Source organism: Cetorhinus maximus, chromosome 24, assembly GCF_964194155.1.
Source record: "Cetorhinus maximus chromosome 24, sCetMax3.hap1.1, whole genome shotgun sequence".
NCBI lineage: Eukaryota > Metazoa > Chordata > Chondrichthyes > Lamniformes > Cetorhinidae > Cetorhinus > Cetorhinus maximus.
The window spans coordinates 20,495,451-20,513,259 of record NC_135902.1 but is presented as its reverse complement, the minus strand read 5'-3'; the positions used below and the strand labels follow the sequence as shown (position 1 = coordinate 20,513,259).

The window sequence follows — 17,809 nt, the reverse complement described above, 5'->3', positions numbered from 1 at the left end:
CGAGATATTTGACCTCAAAGTTATACTGATGAAGATGATCTGACTATCTGTAGGTGCATAGAGGTTGATGACAGATCCTGACGTGGCTAACAATGTAGTTATCTCTTGGTGATCGGTGCAGAGAGTGAACTTTCTGCCATAGAGATGTGCTAATGTTCACAAGCGTAGATGCAGGCTAATGCTTCCTGTTCTTCAGTAGAGTATTTGCATAACCCAGCAACAGGTGTGAAGCATATCGATTGCTCATTAACTTCCTTCAATGTACTGTGAGAGCATAGCTCCAATTACATTTCCTGGCGCATCTGTTGTGACATACATTTCCACATGTGGATTGAAATGTGCGAGGACTGGCAGAGATGTTATCTTCACCTTTAATGTATCAAACACTGCTGTTTCCCATTGTGCATCTTTGCACAGTAGCTTTCGAAGAGGTTCTGCAATCTCTGCATATTTAGGAAAAAATTTGTGATAAAAGTTGATAGTACTGAGGAATGATGCCAACTCTTTCACGTTAGACAGGGTTGGAAGTGCATGAATGGCATTAACGCTGTGTGTAGGTTTTACTCCAGCTGCTGTCACTCTGTACCTTAGAAAGTCAATTTTGGGTGCTGCAAATGTGCATTTGTCCTTGTTCAGCGTCAAATTTTGTTATGCAAGTAGAGTGAGCACCACTGATAACTGCTGATTGTGTTCTGTTTTGACCTTTCCATGGACAACGACTTTGTCGAGTAGGTTAAGCATGCACTCAGTGTCTGACAAGACTGAAAGATTGATCTTCTGGAATGTGCTACATGCTGAACTTAGTCCACAGGGCATTCTGTGGTACAGAAACACACCCTCATGAGTAACAAAAGTTGTAAGATATAGATTCTGCCCTGCCAGTGGTATCTGAAGATAGCGCCATCATATATCGAGCTTTGTGAAGACTGTGGAGTCATGGAATGATGCTGATAGTTCTTGGATTGTAGGAAGTGGATATTTGTCTGGAATGATTGCTTTGTTGACTGCCTTAAGGTTGATGCATAGTCTAAGTTCATTATTTTTTGCGTCATGCAAAGACTAGATTTGATATCCACGGCGATGAGTTGATTCACTCGATGATACCAACCATCATTTCAGCTCCTATGACACATTGACACGGATTGCAAATGGCAACCATCTCAAATTTTGCAAAACTATCAGGATTGACGTGTCGATACAAAACTGATAAATAATGAAGGATACTATTGTGTGTAGTCTGTGTTATCGACCACGTTAATATGTGCTCCAGTGGGGTCTCCAAGTTTGAATCTAAGCCTATCGAAAAGGTTTACCCCCATAAGGCCTTTAGCGACATAGACCATGAACCTGTCTAGGATGATATTTTTGTAGTATACTGGAACTGTGATTGTTCCCAATATTAGAATAATAGGGTCATGATAAGCTTGAAGAGTGTCTGTTCCAGGAGTGAGAGAAAGTTCCGGCAAACACTGATGGCAGACTTTGTTGCTCGAAATAGCTACTTTTGTACCAACATCAATGAGAAGCGACACCAAAATGCCTGCAATCTTGACTGAGGATTCCTTAAAATGACCTAGTGCTTTACTGTTCATGATGGTATACACATGCTACACCTCATTCTCAGGAAGAGACTCCTCCACGTGTCAAACGTGTCCTCTTCAACCTGCACATCTTTGCAAAATGGTTCCACTTTAAGCATGAGTTACACGTTTTCCCTCGAGCTGGATGTGGCATTGCAAATCAATCAGCACTTCCACAATTTAGACATGGTTTTTAATAATATGTGGAATTGAAGTATTTAAATAAATTGGACATGAATAATTCATTGGTTAGTGTGCCAAATTTACATGTGGAAGCCAATTGCCACAAAGCTGTCACGTATTGTTTAATGGGTTCACCACTTCCCTGGCATCTCTGGCACAATGTATATCATTTGATCATCACACTTTTCTTTGGCCTGAAGTGCTTTTCAAGGGTACTTACTGCTGTATCAAATATAGACGTGTCTTCTTTAAACTGCTTGAATATTTGCAGGCCTTCTGCTCTAAGACAATGTATGAATGCTGCCTTCTTGTGGATCGCTGCTACATCCAGACTATCTATCCCTGTAGTGAGCAAGTAGGTCTTGAATCCTGAAATCCATTGTTCCCATGACATGTGTGGATCTCCTGGTGAAGAAAGGAAAGATACAGGAGTCAGTAAATTTAAACTTTTCTCCATCATCCTCATTCCCACTTTGTTGTATATTTTATACCTTGTATCTATGCTGAGATGTAACACCAGCTTATATGTGTGTAGAAACTTTATTTACAGTGCTTTAAAATGACTGCTCCATGCTTCCAGCTCTAACTTCCAGCTCTTTCTACAGCTTGCTTACTTTTATGAGTCCACACCCAGGCTTAACCAATCAAGCACAGTGAGCATCAATAGTAAACAGACTCACATAACCAAATCCTGAACAATTGAACGATTGAATACCACACTGAGTAGTTCCAGTAGTTTCCATTTATATATGGCTTTGTGGTACAAATATACCAAAATATCAGAAGTTTGATATTTATCAGAGTGCCATTTCAACAGATTATGGAAGAAAATACAGCTCTTAATATGCCCACACTATCTCAATTTCCAGTCATTTACCTGGATCTATCAGTTCATACCTAACCATGAAGATTCTCTTGATTTTGTATTGGAGTGGAGACTAAACACCAATCACTAAAAGTTATGCCACAGGTTAGCAAGACCATAAAAAAAAACAGACTAAGCACTAGGCTAACATTTTTGTAGACAGGGACAAACTGAGTAGGAGCAGATATGGAGCCGACCGTAGTATTGTTGGGGTAAATTTTAATATTCGGCTTGTAATAAGTAAATAAATCTGATGTTATTGCAATCAGATGTATTAAGATATAGCATTGGTGGAAAGATTGTGGGGCGTTACATTTCCCAACTTCTTTGAAAGAATCTGGCTGAAAGCTGCATTAAAATGAATAGACTTGCTCATTTGATTTAATGCAAGAAAATATTCAAGAACAAAATTTTCAAGTTTTCTTTTGTTAAACTTATAAGGTAGTCCACTGGTCACCGCTAATGGTTGCCTGAGATCCCTGAAGAGAGTAGCTGTTGAAGAGAGTTGAAGGATGACTTACCCTGGCAGAGTGGATGGGGTCATTCGTCCGCTTCCTGTACTGGATGGCATTTTGGGCATGGCTGCCAGCCACGCTGACCTGCTCTGCAACGGCCTTCCAGGCTGGAGAGGTGAGGCTGCTGCACTTCTTACAGCCATCCCTGGGATACAGGACTTGCCTGTGCGCCTGCGCTCCTCTGATCAAGGCCTGGAGGGCCTGGTGCGTGAAGCGGGATGCTGCCTTCTTCTTGAGACTCTCGGCCTTCTTTTTCTGGCTACAAGACATCTCTGCCAGTGTCAGGAAAACAGGTGGACTGGAGAGAGTGAGATTATGTGTTGGACTGGCCTTTAAGTATGGCGCCCGGATATTTGACCCCACCAGCTGATGGCGGGTGGATAAATCAACACCTGACCTGCCAGGTAATTTGGCCCGATACTCACCTGTGCATAATTAATGACCCTCCAGGCGTGGAATCGGGTGCAAATTCTCACCATTCCGGCCAGCAGGATGAGTTTTGCTGAAACCGTCCACCATCACACTTAGTCTCATAAATGGAAAATTCTGCCCGTTGAATCTGCAATCCTACTTAGAGTGTGTTTCTCCTATCACGGTTAATCATGCTAGGTCATCATAGAAAGATGATGCTGCACCTAAAGAAGAAACGCTTTATGGCTTCCCACTTCATAAATCACCAAACTCACAAAGCTCGCTTCTACCCCCTTCCCAAGATCCATAAACTGGGCTGCCATGGTAAACCTATCATTCCAGCCTATTCCTGCCCCACTGAACTGATCTCTTCCTACTTTAACTCTTTTTATCCCCTTCTCCAGTTTCTTCTTACCTACATCCATGACTCTTCTGATTCCCTCTATCACTTTAAAAGTTTCCAATTTCCTGGCCCTATCTCTTTGCCATGGACATCCAATCACTGTATACCCCCAAACCCCACAAGGATGGTCTGAAGGCTCTCTGCTTCTTGCTTGAATGGTAGCCTAATCACTTTCCATTGACCACCATCCTTTTCTGCCAGGCTGAACAATGGCATTGAACAATTTCTCCTTTAACGCAACTCAATTCCTCCAAATAAAAGGTGTTGCTATGGATACCCAGATAGTTCCTAACTATGATTGTCTTTTTGTAGGATATTTCGAACATTTCTTGATTCAGTCCTACTCAGGCACCCCCCTCAAATCTTTTTCCAGTACATTGATGCCTGTACCTGTGCCATGTCCTACTCTCAGCTTCAATTGGAAAACTTCATCAACTTTGCTTCCAATTTCCACTCTTCTCTCAGTTTCATGTGGTGCATCTCCAACTCTTCCCTTCCTTGACTTCTCTGTCTCCATTTCTGGCATTATGGCTATCACCTAATATTCGTTATAAGCCCACTAACTCCCACAGCAACCTTGACTATAGTTTTTCATATTCTACACCCTGTAAGGACTCCATTCCATTCTTCCAGTTCCTCCATCTCTGTCACATCTGTTCTGATTATGCAACCTTCTGCAACAGCGCTTCAGAGATGTTTTTGTTTTTCTTCAATCGAGGACTCCCCCCTCCACTCCCCCGGTGGCTGACAGGACCCTCCACGTATCTGTTATGTATCCTGTACTCCTTTTCCCTCCCTCCCAAAATGATCCCTTGTCCTCACCTTCACCCCACCAGCCTCCATATTCAACATATCTTTTCCTGCCACCTTTGGTGTGATGTCACCATCAAATACATCTTCCCTTCCCCTCCCCTTTTTAGCATTCTGAAGGGACCATTCCCTCTGTGATACCCTGGTCCACTCCTCAGTCACCCCTGACACCCCATCTCCTTCCCACGATACATCTCCTGCAATTGCAGGAGACGTAACACCCGCTCTTATACCTCCTCCCTCCTCTCCGTCCAAGGCCCCAAACACTCCTTTCAGATGAAGCAGTAATTTACTTGTACTTCTTTAAATTTAGTCTAATGTATTCGCTGCTCACAATGTGGTCTCTACACTGGGGAGACCAAACTCAGATTGGGTGACCACTTTGCAGACCACCTCCGTTCAGTCCACAGGCATGACACCGAGATTCCGGTGGCCTGTCATTTTAACTCACCGCCTCGCTCTCACGCTGACATTTCTGTCTTTGCTCTCCTGCACTGTTCCAATGAAGGTCAATGTAAGCTTGAGGAACAGCACCTCATTTTTCAATTAGGCATTTTACAACCTTCCAGACTCAACAGTGAGTTCAACAATTTCAGACAATAATCTCTGTCCCCATCTTGTTTCCTTTTCTTTGCATGTTACATTTTTTTTTTCTTTTTTTTGCTTTCAGACAGCAGCACACCTGCTGTAGGCACATCTTTTGTTTCTTTTCTTGCCCCATCACCCATCCCTTTGGCCCTGTAAGACTCTTCTGCCTTCAATCTCTCCCGTCTTCCACCCTATCACAGTCCTTCCTTTGTCCTTGTCCCACCCACCCCTTGCTCAAAACCTATTACATTTCTTTTCTCAATTCTGATGAAAGGTCATCAACCTGAAATGTTAAGTCTATTTCTCTCTCCACAGATGCCCCATAACCTGCTCAGTTTTTTCAACATTTTCCATTTTTGTTTTAGTTGCAAAGCTTGTTTGGTCAGTTGAATTTGTTAAGGACACAGACAAGGCTGGATGCTAGTTTTGGTGTGTTGGAACTAAGTACTGTGATGAAACATCCTAAAGTTGAGGATGTTTAAGCATAAATAAAACATTTTAAAAATTAAATATGGAGAAATGTGCACTCAAGTTTCCATTCTTGGGTGACCCAAAGAACATGAAATTAGTCATTTTAGTGATCCTTCTCATGCTGATCTTCCTGATGGGCATTCAAGTGCAGCTGGTTTCACAATATTTTTGGTGGGCAAGAATCAGAAATGTTGTCCTTTAGCCTGGGAAGCTAAGAAAATTTTTAAAAAGGTAGCTAAAAGTACTTTACCTAAGGAAACACTGGTTGTTGTGGAGGCAGTGGATATGAGATTCTATTTGTCAAATAGTTTGGGGGAAATTCTATACAAGGGACACACTAAAGATAATTTGTCTATTGAATGTTACAGAGATATTTGTTCTTTGTGTGATAACGTACACTCTACAAAAATGTATGAGTGAAAAATGATTAAGGATTGACCTTACTAGCGTGAAGCAAATGTTGGAGAGAAAGGAAATCTCCAAGATCAAATGGGTTCATGCAAGTCATCAATTATCAGATTGTTTCATTAAGTGCTTGCACTAAGAAATTATTGGGGATCCTAGAAGAGGGGCTTCTCATAATGCAATGCTTTGTACAGCATATGGAAAATAATTTCTTTCCTTTTGATTCGTTTTGAAATATTTTGTGCATATCAATTGTTAATTTTTACTTAAAGAAAAGGAATCTGTTAATTGTATAAATTAAGGTTCAGGATATGCAGATAGAAGGCATTGATCAGATGATCACTTGAGCACATATAAGCAGACATTTGCAGAGCACTCCAGTCTGAACTGACCCCTCTTGGACACAATTTCTTATTCACCCCCAGTCCAAACCCTCCCTCCGGCACCTCAGGCCCACAACTTGAGCATCTCACAGAAATCCCTTTTGTAATGTTCCACTCTGCATGGAAGAGTTTCCTGTACGGGCTGCTGCTGTACACCCTGCACTTCCTCACCCTCGTCAACCATCTGGACAAGCTGTGGCATTCTGTTCTGCCGTCTGGAACTGGCAGGGGCCTCCAGTGGAGAGCTCTCTACACAGGAGTCCTCCCCTTTACCATTGGGGATTTGGCATGGAGGGTGTTGCATACAGCAGTCCCGTGCAATAAACAACTAAGGTGATTCACGAACTCCCAGGATTCTTGTCTTTTCTGTGACCTTGAGCAGTCCATGTCCACAATTACATAGGTTGTGCGAAGTTGCAGTCCCTTTTTGATTATTTGAGGGGGCTGTTCCTGCACTTCAGGCCCATGCTCCTGATCTTTGGTCACCTGGTGCAAAGGGGGTTGGACAGTGAACCGTGCAGGGGGTCGATAGGCCTGACTAAATTCTGTGGCTATGCTAGCGTCCTGATGTGCCTGGAGAGGGACTACACAGTACGCTTGAGGCCTTCCACAACTGGTGGGCACCGTAGGGACTGGAGTGCATCATCAACCATGGGAACATTAATTTGATATGTTTCCTTTAAAGTTTTGATTTTTGTTACAGCGCTTCTTTAAGGGACTGTTAATTAGTTTATTAATTAATTAGTTAATTTACTTAATTGATATTTGCAAAAGAATATAAAGAGTCACTTCACCTGTCAGGGTGGTTCATTAGTTACTTAGTTTATTTGAAACTCAAAAGATTATAAAGAGAAGCTTGCAGAGCACTCCCGTCTGAACTGACCCCAGTTCGGGCAGAATTTTACATTGGCCCTGGGTCCCAAAACCTCCCTCAAGAACCTTGGTCCCACAATTTATGCCATCTTGCGGAAATCCCCTTTGTGCTATTCCACTCTGCGAGGAGGGATTTTCTACATAGATTGCTGCTGCACACCCTCCACTTCCTCATCCTTGTCAACCATCCAGTTATGCTGTGGCTTACTGTTCTGCCCTCTGGAAGAGGCGGGGGCCCGTGGTGGGAGGCTATGTGGGAGTCCCCCCTTTTTCCACTGGGGATTTGGCATGGAGGGTGTTGCACGCAGCAGTCCTACGTAACCAGAAGTTAAATTTGTTCATGGACACCCAGACCACTTGTAATTTCTGCATCCTTAAAAAGCCCATGTTTCACATTTACATAGGTTGTGCGAGGTTTCAGCCTCTTTTTCATTATTTGAGGTGTTGCTCCTCAATTTCTGGTTGCACTTTAGCCCCATGCTCCTGATCTTTGGCCACCTGTTGTGGAGGAGGGGTGAGCAGATCGGAGGATCTCCTTGTTAGCCTGCTCCTGGGCCTGGCAAAGGTAGTCATAAACAGGTCCAGGCAGTGGGCCATTGAGGGGGTCACTCATCTTAGATGTCTACCTCTCTTCTGTGGTTATGTCCATCTGTCCCTGGAGAGGGAGAAAACCGTGTCCACCTGTGCGCTTGAGGCCTTCTGCAACCGGTGGGCACCGCAGGGGCTGGAGTGCATCATCTCCCTCCAAAATTTTATTTTAATTTAATCTTGATAAGTTTCCTTTCAAGTTTTGTTTTTGTTACAGAGCCCCTTTAAGGGGTTGTTAATTAGTTAATTTGTTTATTTGGTTTTAGTTTACTCAGAAGTGTATAAAGAGACACCTGTTGACACTGGTGGGGAAGTAGAGTTAGTGGTTGTGATGTTTCATTCTGTGATTAAGACTGAGTAAATATTGGCTTCTGGTCTCCTACTCCACCAACTGGCAGTCTGGAGTTTAATAATCACTGGTGTGCATTATTGAGTGAATCCCTTCCCACACACGGTGCAGATACATGGTCTCTGCCCAGTGTGACTGCGTCCATGAATATGTAGCTGGGATGGTGTCATGAAGATATTAATGTATATAATGTTATTGGAAATTATTTTAAATTCGAGTTGTAGTGGGGTCTGTGTGTGTGGGTGTGAGTGTGTGTGTGTCTTAACTGGATTAAAGCCAGCAAGTCTGGGTGCTTTGATGAATAGTAGTTTTGAGATGTTAAACAGTAAGGTAGAGGGGACAATTGCGTTTTATTGAATAAACCATTCAAAGACTGGGGGTGAAATCTTGCATCTAGATAGGAGACACCAAACAATATGTTTATCTTACTAATAAAATTGGTGCTATGAAAGGGGTTTTATTGTTAGAAGAGGTGGAGTTCAAAGGGTCTGGTGATACAATGAGAATTTACATTCAAAGGGAAGACTAGGTATATACAGAAAAGAGTTTTGTGTGTGGAAGTCAGAGGCATGTAATATCTAAGCAGTCTGTAAACCTTTCCACTGTGTCTGCAAAGGAACAAATTGAAAGGAAACTCATTATGAATTTGTAAGATAAAATGTGCTTTGCCTGGTGTCTGTTTAAGTCTATGGGTCATTGTTGCCTTGGGGAAGATTACCTGGGAGTGATTAATTTGGGGATTTGTTTAATAATTATTATGGTGTAATTTGTAGACGTGTGTATGTGTTTAAATTTGTTGTTAAATTAATAAATGTTTGATTTAATTTATATAAAAAAAACCTCTCAAGGCCTGTTGGTTTCATTCCTGAATTCCGAGCTGCATCTCAAACATATCAATTGAAAATATAGGTTATGGCAGTTGTTTAAAGTTTCCCTCTGAGATTTTAAATAATTCAGCCTTTACCAACTGCTGTGTCATAACAATTGGGGGCTCTTGCTGGGATAATATTTGTAATTAAAATCAAAATACTGCAGATACTGGAAATCTGAAACAAAAATAGAAAATTCTGTTTTTGTTTAATATTTGTAATTCCTTGATTGGTTTGGAATTAGTGAATCTTAAGGTTACGAGTACGAGAATCACTTTGAATTCAGGGATTGGTGAGGTTTTTTAGAAGTGGTGAACTGCAAGGTGGCTTTGGCAATTGCTAAGACTTGTCTGGGAGTAGAAGATAAAACTCTGATTGAGTTTCAAAATGTAACCAAAAGTACATTAACAGAGTTGGCAGATAAGTTAAAATTGGGGTTACCTGCGGGGGCTAGGAAATCAGATATAATTAAAAGTGTAGCACAGCATCTATAGTTGGAAGTGAAACCTGACACTAGTGAGTCACAGCTGGAGGTAGTGAGACTTCAGTTTGAAATGGAGAAACTTGAATTTGAACAAGCAAAGGAACTGAAAAAACTTGAATTAGAAGGAAAGGAAAGAGAAATGGCTTTTAAAATGGAGCAAGTAGGAAGGCAGGCGAAAGAAAGGAAGCTGGAACTGTAATTTCAGGAAAGAGAGAAAAAGAGAGAAAGAGAATACCTGCTTAAAAGGCTGGAAGTTAAAAAAGAGACCTCAGATATTGAGGAGAGTTCTGATGATGAAAAAAACCTTTAACCTAAAACCCAGTGGGGAGATGTTTAGATTTGTACCAGCTCTTCCAAAGTTTGAGGAAAATGATGTTAAATCGTTCTTTATTTCATATGAGAAGATAGCTAAACAGATGAAATGGCCACAGGAGTACTGGACGTTATTATTACAATCTACATTGCTGGGTAAAGCGCATGAGGTAAATGTTTTGCTGCGTGAAGAGGTATCGATGAATTATGATGTGGTGAAAAAGGCTATTTTGAGTGCATATGAGTTGGTTCCTGCAGATATTTAGGAATATGAGAAAACAGCCTGGGCAAACTTATATTGAGTTTGAGAGATTAAAACAAAGTAATTTTGACCGGTGGATACGGGCCTTAAAGATACAGACAACACACGCAGCTTTTAGGGAAGTAATTCTTTTGGAAGAATTTAAAGACTCAATCCCTTCGGTAGTGAGAACTCCTGTGGAGGAACAGAGGGTTCAAACTGTAAGACAAGCAGCAGTTCAAGAAGGCAGCTCACCACCACCTTCTCAAGTGCAAATAGGGATGGACCATAAACGCTGGCCCAGCCAGCGAAGCCCACATCCCGTGAATGAATAAAAAAAAGATAGCTGATGATTATGAGTTAGTTCATAGAGCTAAACCTTTTTTTGTCACCATTTCAAATCGGAAAAAGATACAGGGCAGGGTTTTCCTGACGGTGAGCGGGGGGGTGGGGCCCGCTCGCCAGCATGTAAAATGACATGCGGTGACGTCGGGTGGAATTCCTGACGTCATTCCGCCCCATTTAAATTTTTCAGTAGGCGGGGGCACAGCAAAATCAGCTGTGCGCCCACCGACCTGTCAATGGCCAATTGAGGCCATTGACAAAGTCATTTAGCTAATTAATGGGCCTTACGGTTGGCGGGCAGGCCAGGAACCCCGGCGGGAATTAGAAAAAGCATGAAACCTCATCCACGGGCGAGATGAGGTTTCATGTAGGTTTTAAAAAATTTTATTAAAGTTTTTGTAAAAATTATGGACATGTCCCAACTCATGTGACAGTGTCACATGAGGGGACATGTCAGGAATTTTTCTTTTCTCTGTTTTTAATATTTGTCACAGAACAGCTGATCTCCCTGAGGCAGCACTTAGCCTCAGGGAGATGAGTGCGCTTTTTCGTGCGCATGCATGTAGGGATTCCCCCCCCTTAATTGTACTGCTCATGTAAAATGGCACAGCCCCTGATTGGGGGTGCCAATCGGAGGCATGCCTGTGCGCACCCGCCACTCAACTTTGCCCCCGATGGTGGGGGGGGGGGGGGGGGTGGGAATTGTGCCCAGAAAGTGGGAAGGTGAAAAGAAGGTAGGTAGTCAGGAAGAGAAGGAGTGGCTGGAAATTCTCAAGAAGTTTTTTCTCAGAAGAAAAAGGAAGGCGCTGAGGGCAGGAGTGACATTTGAAAATTGTGGTGTTTTCATTGTAATAAAGTGGGGCACACAAAGTCAATGTGTTGGAAATTACTGGAAAAATCTGTTGGAATTATTGGGGTACAGAAAAGTTCTGGATGTAAAAGTACTGTGGGTTCTGAGGTTCAGGCACAGGAAAAACCAGTGGTTTGTATACAGGTAAACAGGGAGAAGCAGTGATGGTCATGAAGCTATTAATGTATATAATATTTTGGAAAATATTTTTCTTTTAAAATAGAGGTTTAGTCTGTGGGTGTGTCTTAATTGGATTAAAACCAGCTAGCCTGTGTGCTTTAATGTGTACTAGTTTTGATATGTAAGAGAGATAGCATGCATTTGCATTTTTTTAATAGAGCATTCAAGGAGTAGGGTGAAAATGGACACCTATATAGCAACTATCAAGCAATGTGTTTATATTACTAATTTTTCCACTACTATGAAAGAGGTTTTATTGTTAGAGAGGTTTAGTTCAGAGGTTGTTGATACGAGAATTAACATTCAATGGGCAGTGGTAGGTATAACAAGACAACCGTTTTGGGTGTGCAGACCAGAGGCAATGTGAGATCAAAAGGCAGCTGCAAGCCTCCAACTATCTCCACAGGAACAAAGTGAAAAGAACCTCATTTTGAATTCTTAAGATGAAAATGCTTTGCCTGGTGTCTGGTTAAGTCCATGGGTTGCTGTTGCTTTAATGGAAATTAGTTTGGGAATTTGTTAGGAGTTATGATAGTCGTAATTTGTAGCCAAGTGCATATATATTTTAACCTATGTAAATTAATAAAATGTTTCACTTAGTTTAATGTAAAACCTCGAGAACTAGTGGTCTGATTCCTGAATTTAGTGTCGCATCTCAAACGTAGCACTTAAAATTATAGGTTATGACAGTTTCCCTCTGGGATTTTTAAATAACTCCAATTTACCAACTGCATCGGTCATAACAGTGATAGGTAAAGAAGCGGGAATGTGTTCACAATTTACCCAAGAGAATTCTGAGGAGCAGGTTGCAGAAATGTTTGAAGACTTTGCATGTGAAGGGAAAGTCTTTCTAGGTGTACAGGGTGGAAATGATAAAGATGTTAAAATTTTAAGAGACACAGGGGCTAGTCAATCTTTAATGTTGTGGGATAGTAATATTTGTTGTTCCAAGGGAGTATTGCAGGGGCAGGTGATAATAAGTGGTGTTCATGGAGATGCTAAATCTATTCCGTTGTGAAAGGTAAAATTAAGAAGCAAAGGGAGGACAGGTGAAGTTATTGCTGGAATAGTGGAAAAATTGCCCATTGCAAGGGTTCAATTTAGTCTGAGTAATGATATAGCTGAATCACAAATGTGGTTGATGCCCAGGGTAGTCGAGCGGTCTGTAGAAGTGTTTTCAACAGAGGTGTTACAGAGGGATTGTTTCCTGATTGTGTGATCACAGGATCAAAAGCTCATCGGGAAGAACAAGATAAACAAGAAGGGCAGGCAGTTCAAAGGCAAGAAGATGTCAAAATCCAATTAGCTGGCACCATGTCTGATAACATTGTTCAGGAGGAAAGACTACAGGACAATTCAGCTGAAGCATTTAACTCAATGAGATTAGTGGAGTTACAGAAAAATGATTTGCAATTAAAGCATTTATATCAGAAAGCTTATTCAGAAACAGAAACAAAATGTATTCCAGTATGTTATTACCTTGCGGGAGATATTTTAATGAGAAAATGGAGGCCGGATCATGTCTCAGCAAATGAAATCTGGAGTGAGGTGCATCAGATTGTTATCCCATTAGGGTATAGAAATAAGATTCTGAGGATTGCTCATGAGATACCAATGGGGTGACATTTAGGAATTAGGAAACACAGGAAAAGATACAGAGGTTTTTTTTGGCCAGGATTGCATAGGGATATAGTCAAATTCTATACAACCTGTCATTCATGTCAAGTAACAGGGAAAACACAAGCACTGATAAAGCTGGTGCCTTTAATCCCAATACCATCATTTGAAGAACATGATCATGATTGATTGTGTAGGATCCCTCCCTAAGACTAAAAGTGGAAATTAGTACCTACTAACAATAATGGGTGTGTCTACCAGGTTTCCTGAAGCGATACTTTCAAGAAATATTACAACCAAGAAGATTGTGAAGGAGTTAATTAAATTTTTTACAAGATATGGGGGAGAATTTTCTCCCCATCTGGGGGGTTGGGCGGGGGCGGGCATGCATGCAGCCGATCACCGCTCACAATCAGCTGCGCGCTGCCATTTTACATGGGCGGGCCAATTAAGGCTCCCCTAGCGTGATGTGCACCCAGAAGCACTGAGCGCTTTCTGTGCCAGCTGTGGGAGGGGAGGTGGGGGTGTGGTGTTGCCTGAGTCGGGGCCTGCACTCTTTCATGCATGCGCGCAAAAGAGTGCAGAAATCTCCCTGAGGCACTGAGCTGCATCAGGGAGATTAGTTTAAATGCAAAAAAATTTAATAAAGGGAAAGAATTTTTGAGACATGTCCCCTCATGTGAAACTGTCATGAGCTGGGAATTGTCCATTAATTTTATTAAAAATTTTTACAAGACTTTAAAAACCTTCATGAAACCTCATCTCACCCGTGGATGAGGTTCCATGAAAAATGCGAAGGCCGCCTGGGCTCTTCACCTGCCCACCAACCTTAAGGTTGGACGGGCAGCTCAGGTTATTGATTTAATTGATAGTTAACTGGCTTTAATAGGCCTTTGACAGTTCGGCAGTTGGGCAGCTGACTTGGGTGCGTGGCCGCCGAACTGAAAATCTGAATGACGTGGGGTGATGTCGGGACACACACCCAACGTCACCGCGCGTCATTTTATGCCTCGGTGAGCGGGGGCTGAAAATTCTGCCCATGGTTTACCTAAGGAAACAATCAGATTAGGGGGTCAAATTTCATGTCACAGCTGTTTAAGGAAGTAATGAACGGTTTGGGGGTGAAACGGTTTAATTCAGCAGCTTATCATCCGGAGTCACAAGGAGCTTTGGAAAGATGGCATCAAATTTAAAAACTATGATGAGATCGTACTGTCAGGAGTATGCACAGGATTGGGATACAGGAGTTCCATTCTTGTTATTTGTTATTAGAGACACTCCTAATGCATCGGCTGGTTTTAGCCCTTTTGAATTAGTTTATGGTCATGAGGTAAGGGGACCACTGAAATTAACTCATGAGAAATTGGTGGGTCAAAGTTCAGAAACTATTCTCTTGGATTATGAATCAAATTTCAGGGAAGGATTGAACAGAGCATGTGAGTTGGCTAGGGAACATTTAGTGGTATCACAGCAAGTGATGAAAATGAAGGTAGATAAGAAAGCGACAGCTCGCAGTTTTGTTGCTGGGGAAGAGTATTAATTTTGTTACCAGTACTAGCTGATTCATTAAATGCAAGATTTAGTGGGCCTTACAGGATTGAAAAGAAATTGAGTGAAGTAAATTGTTTAATAAATACCCCAAATAGAAGGAAGAAGCAGAGGGTGTGTTATGTAAATATGCTTAAAAAGTACTTTGACAGGGAAGAGGAACAAAAAGAGGTATATAGTGATGGTGGATGATGAGAAAGAGGTAGAAGTGCAGGACTCTGAAATTGATTTTCCTCTAATCAAATTGGATAATGAAGGGGTGCTTGAAAATTCAAATAAAATATTGAGTTACCTACCAAGCAAGTGTCAAAGTGATTTGGAAAAGCTACTGCAGTCATGCAAACCTATTTGTGGGAATAAATTGGGAAAGACACATTTAGCTATACAGGTTTCATCTTCAATAAGGCAACATCCTCATAGATTAAATCCAGCAAAGTTTTCACAAGTACAAAAAGAAATTGAAATACCTGGAAAAACTTAGCAGGTCTGGCAGCATCCGCGGAGAAGAGCAGTTCTGTTGAAGGGTCATGAGGACTTGAAACGTCAACTTTGCTCTTCTCCGCCGATGCTGCCAGACCTGCTGAGTTTTTCCAGGTATTTCTGTTTTTGTTTTGGATTTCCAGCATCCGCAGTTTTTTGTTTTTAACAAAAAGAAATTGATTTCATGCTTCAAACTGCTTCATGCTTCATTGAGTCTAGTTGCAGTAACTAGAGTTCGCCTATTGTACGGGTACCAAAACCAGATAGAACTCAAAGACTGTGTGTGGACTATCGAAAGGTGAATGCGGTGACAAAAGCGGATTCATATCCCACACCACGGTTGGAAGATTGCATTGAGAAAGTGGGACAATCGAAATTTATCACAATGATTGACTTGCTAAAAGGATATTGGCAGGTACCGTTGTCAGAGAGAGCAAAGGAGATATCGGCTTTTGTGATGCCAAACGGACTATATCAATTTAAAGTCATGCCATTTGGTATGAAGAATGCACCTGTGACTATTTCAAAGACTGGCAAACAAAGTAATTGCAGGTCTAAGCAATTGTGCTGTTTATATTGACGATCTAATAGTTTTCAGTCCGACATGAGAGGAGCATTTACAGCATCTGAAAGGATTATTTTCTCAATTATAAGAAGTTAATTTGGTGATGAACTTGGCTAAAAGTGAATTTGCAAAAGCGCAGGTTACGTTTCTAGGCCACACCATTGGACATGGTAAGGTGGCTCTGAGAGATGCGAAAGTCAAAGGCTATCATGGATTTCCCAGTGCCTACAACAAAACGAGAAGTTTTGAGATTTGTGGCATGAGTGAGTTTTACCAGAAATTTGTACCAAATTTCAGCGGTGTGGTTGCTCCACTGACTGAACTATTAAAAAGGAACAAGAAGTTTCAATGGAAAAAAAAACAAAAATAAAAATACCTGGAAAAACTCAGCAGGTCTGGCAGCATCTGCGGAGAGGAACACAGTTAACGTTTTGAGTCCGTATGACTCTTCAACTGAACTAATTGTTTAAGAAGGGTAGCAGGGATAATCCAGGAAATTACAGGCCGGTGAGCTTTACGTCAGTGGTAGGGAAATTATTGGAGAAGATTCTTCGTGACAGGATTTACTACCATTTGGAAGCAAATGGGTGTATTAGTGAGAGGCAGCATGGTTTAGCGAAGGGGAGGTCGTGTCTCACTAACTTGATTGAGTTTTTCGAGGAAGTGACAAAGATGATCGACGATGGAAGGGCAGTGGATGTTATCTACACGGATTTCAGTAAGGACTTTGACGAGGTCCCTCATGGCAGACTGGTATAGAAGGTAAAGTTGCACGGGATCAGAGGTGAGCTGGCAAGATGGATACAGAATTGGCTTGGTCATAGAAGACAGAGGGTAGCAGTGGAAGGGTGCTTTTCTGAATGGAGAGCTGTGACTAGTGGAGTTCCGCAGGGATCAGTGCTGGGACCTTTGCTGTTTGTAGTATACATAAATGATTTGGAGGAAAATGTAACTGGGCTAATTAGTAAGTTTGCAGACAACACTAAGGTTGGAGGAGTTGCAGATAGTGAAGAGGATTGTCAAAGGATACAACAGGATATAGATCGGTTGGAGACTTGGGCGGAGAAATGGCAGATGGAGTTTAATCCAGAAAAATGCGAGGTAATGCATTTTGGAAGGTCTAATACAGGTAGGAATTATACAGTAAATGGCAGAACCCTTAAGTGCATCGACGGGCAGAGGGATCTGGGTGTACAGGTCCACAGGTCACTGAAAGTGGCAAAGCAGGTGGATAAGGTAGTCAGGAAGGCATATGGCATGCTTGCCTTCATTTGCAGGGGTATTGAGTATAAAAGCTGGGAAGTCATGCTGCAGCTGTATAGAACCTTGGTTAGGCCACACTTGGAATATTGCGTGCAATTCTGGTCACCACATTACCAGAAGGATATGGAGGCATTGGAGAGGGTGCAGAGGAGGTTTACCAGGATGCTGCCTGGTCTGGAGGTTATTAGCTATGAGGAGATGTTGGAGAAACTCTATTGTTCTCACTAGAGTGACGGAGATTGAGGGGCGACTTGATAGAAGTTTATAAAATTATGAGTGGCATGGACAGAGTAGATAGTCAGAAGCTTTTACCCAGAGTGGAAGAGTCAATTACTAGGGGACATAGATTTAAGGTGAGAGGAGAAAACTATAGAGGAGATGTGCGGGGCAAGTTTTTTATGCAGAGGGTAGTGAGTGTCTGGAATTCGCTGCCAGAGGAGGTGGTAGAAGAAAGTACGATAGTGGTGTTTAAGAGGCAGCTTGACGAATACATGAATAGGATGGGAATAGAGGGATGCGGACCCTGGAAGTGCAAAATGTTTTAGTGGACGGGCAATATGATCGGCGCAGGCTTGGAGGGCTTAAGGGCCTGTTCCTGTGCTGTACTTTTCTTTGTTCTTTGTTAGAAAAG

At 41.9% G+C, this 17,809-nt stretch overlaps 1 protein-coding gene across 3 annotated transcripts in view; it reads right to left on the bottom strand.

Moving 5' to 3' along the window:
- Positions 1–1,661: 1,661 nt before the first annotated feature.
- LOC144699689 (uncharacterized) overlaps positions 1,662–17,809 on the bottom strand; it is a 34,252-nt gene continuing 18,104 nt past the window's right edge. For 2 of the 3 annotated variants that reach the window (XR_013580590.1, XR_013580591.1), the window contains one exon: positions 1,662–2,168. The gene's annotated coding sequence lies outside the window, so the exon portion shown is untranslated. Of the gene's footprint in view, positions 2,169–15,166; positions 15,215–17,809 lie in introns of all 3 variants that reach the window. The other variant, XR_013580588.1, reaches the window with a different exon arrangement.